Raw genomic sequence first — 2,147 nt, 5'->3', positions numbered from 1 at the left:
ATAACAGACAATGAAGTTACTGGAGTTTTTCTGAGTATATAAAGGCATAAACGTTGTGTGATACATAGCATTAGAGACAGCTTGATCTGCAGTCAAATGCTCTAGCACTGAGCTATACCCCCAAGCTTCATCCAGAATCCAATAATCTCCCATCGAGCTGTGTTCACTTATACTCTCATGAGCACATCAGACCTTACTGAGTAAAGAACTTGATCAATTTAAGAAAATGGAATAAGATAACTGACACTGAAGTTACTGGAGTTCTTCTGAATGTGATATAAAGGCATGAAGGTTGCGTGATGCATTGCAATACATGATATATATTTTTAAAAAGCTCATGTACACCACTAGGGAGCACCCAGAGTTGAACTGGGGACCTCTTGATCTGCAGTCAAATGCTCTACCACTGAGCTATACCCCCAAGCAAAGGGCAGCCTGAGAATGCTCAGGTGAACACAACAGCAATCCTTGGGTACCACACTATGAAATTTGCAACGGAAAGTACAATAGAACAATTCAGCTGAAAAAAAACATGAAGAAAATGTCACAATATATCTGAGATGGGAGGTATTGTAATTTTTGTCAAGATTAGACATTAAGGGCATAAAAGTTGCACAATGCATATGAAAATGTCAAGTAAGCACAGGCTGTCTCAAACTTTCCACGAAGGGCATCAAGACATCACCTAATAATCTGCTGATCTGCAGAGAAAATATATGACCTCTGAGCTATATTGCTGTGCAGAGCTGTGTTTAGTAATTATTTTATGAACACACAAGGGATAACTCTGTGGTGGTAGCTGGTTAAACTTATTAAAGTTGCACAAGATATCTATATTTGACTTGTACGTTATTGCACTTTTTACATAGGGTGCACTGTAACTGCAAAATGTTGTCAAGTGAATGTTCCAATGACAAGCAGCCAAAGGGATTGTCAAGTTTACCATGCGATTGCATCTAGAGATTATTTGGTGACCTCTTGCTGTCCAGCCAAATTAAAAGTTGATTTGGAATGTCTTAATCCATAATCAAATGCTCTCCCATTGAGCTAACCCCCTGTTAAGAACTGTGTTCAGTTATCCTCTCCTGAGCACATCAGGCCTGTCATTTTATGAACACACTAGGGCTTTCTCAGTGGTGATAGCTGGTTAATGAATTAAAATTGCACCAAATATTTATATTTGACTTGGATGTTATTGGATTTCATTCTCAGTGTACAACCTATTTGCAAAATGTCATGTGTATATTGAATTCAAGCATCCAAAGGGTTTCTCAAGTTTACCATGAGGTGTTGATAGCTCAGATCTTGTTTCTCCCATTCAGCTGACTTCTCAGGTTTTAGATGCTTTTCGTATGGCCTCTTCATGATTTACATTTGCCTGTGGGATTCCAAGGTACTTGTAGCTGCTCTCAACATGTGTTAGTGTGATCCCCTTTGTTTTAGCCACCTTCCCTCTCCCTGTAACCATACGACCCCACTTACCCAGTCCAACTGGGCAATGTCATTACTGTATATGCTGGTGAATGAGTCAATGTCTCATTCACTTCTGGCATGTGTCTTGATGTCATTCATGTACAGGAGGTGACTGATGGTTGCTCCATTCCATAGTCGGTATCTGTAGCCATTCTTTCTGATGATCTCACTGAGGGGGTTCAGGCCTATGCAGAACAGCAGCGGGGACAGGGCATCTCCTTGGTAAATGCCACACTTGATGGGTCACTTGGTCTCAAGTTGGCCTCTATGGTCAGCTTCCACAGCCCCATTGAGTGTTTGATGAAGGATCTTAGTAGTCTGTCCAATTTAGCAATGATTTTCAATTTTAGATTGCCCTGGTCCCCTAAAATCTAACGCAGACCTTGTTGAACCGGGCGACGTCTGAGCCGGTGTGACTCTTTTATTCCAATCTCTCATTGTTCATGAGGTAGACAGGCAGTGTTAAGGGCCTTAACCACCCTCGTCAGGAATCGAACACCCTTGTTTCAGGAATCGAATATATATATATTTATACACACAATGATATCTTATTACACTTCTGAACTGAGACACATTCTCTCTTCAGTCTACTTATAGAAACACACAGTCCTACAGTCACAAAGTTGCCTTTTAGTCCTAAAAGGTGCTATGAAACAGGAAACAAAATCAAACTT

The 2,147-nt window shown here is 40.6% G+C and overlaps 1 non-coding gene across 1 annotated transcript; it reads right to left on the bottom strand.

Annotated features, from left to right (window-relative positions):
* Positions 1-349: 349 nt before the first annotated feature.
* On the bottom strand, positions 350-421 carry trnac-gca. Its single transcript has one exon. It is a non-coding gene; the product is annotated as a tRNA-Cys (tRNA).
* Positions 422-2,147: the final 1,726 nt, after the last annotated feature.

The sequence above is a fragment of the Electrophorus electricus genome, chromosome 8 (assembly GCF_013358815.1).
Source record: "Electrophorus electricus isolate fEleEle1 chromosome 8, fEleEle1.pri, whole genome shotgun sequence".
NCBI lineage: Eukaryota > Metazoa > Chordata > Actinopteri > Gymnotiformes > Gymnotidae > Electrophorus > Electrophorus electricus.
The sequence above is the reverse complement of the archived record's forward strand: the minus strand, read 5'-3'. Positions and strand labels throughout refer to the sequence as shown.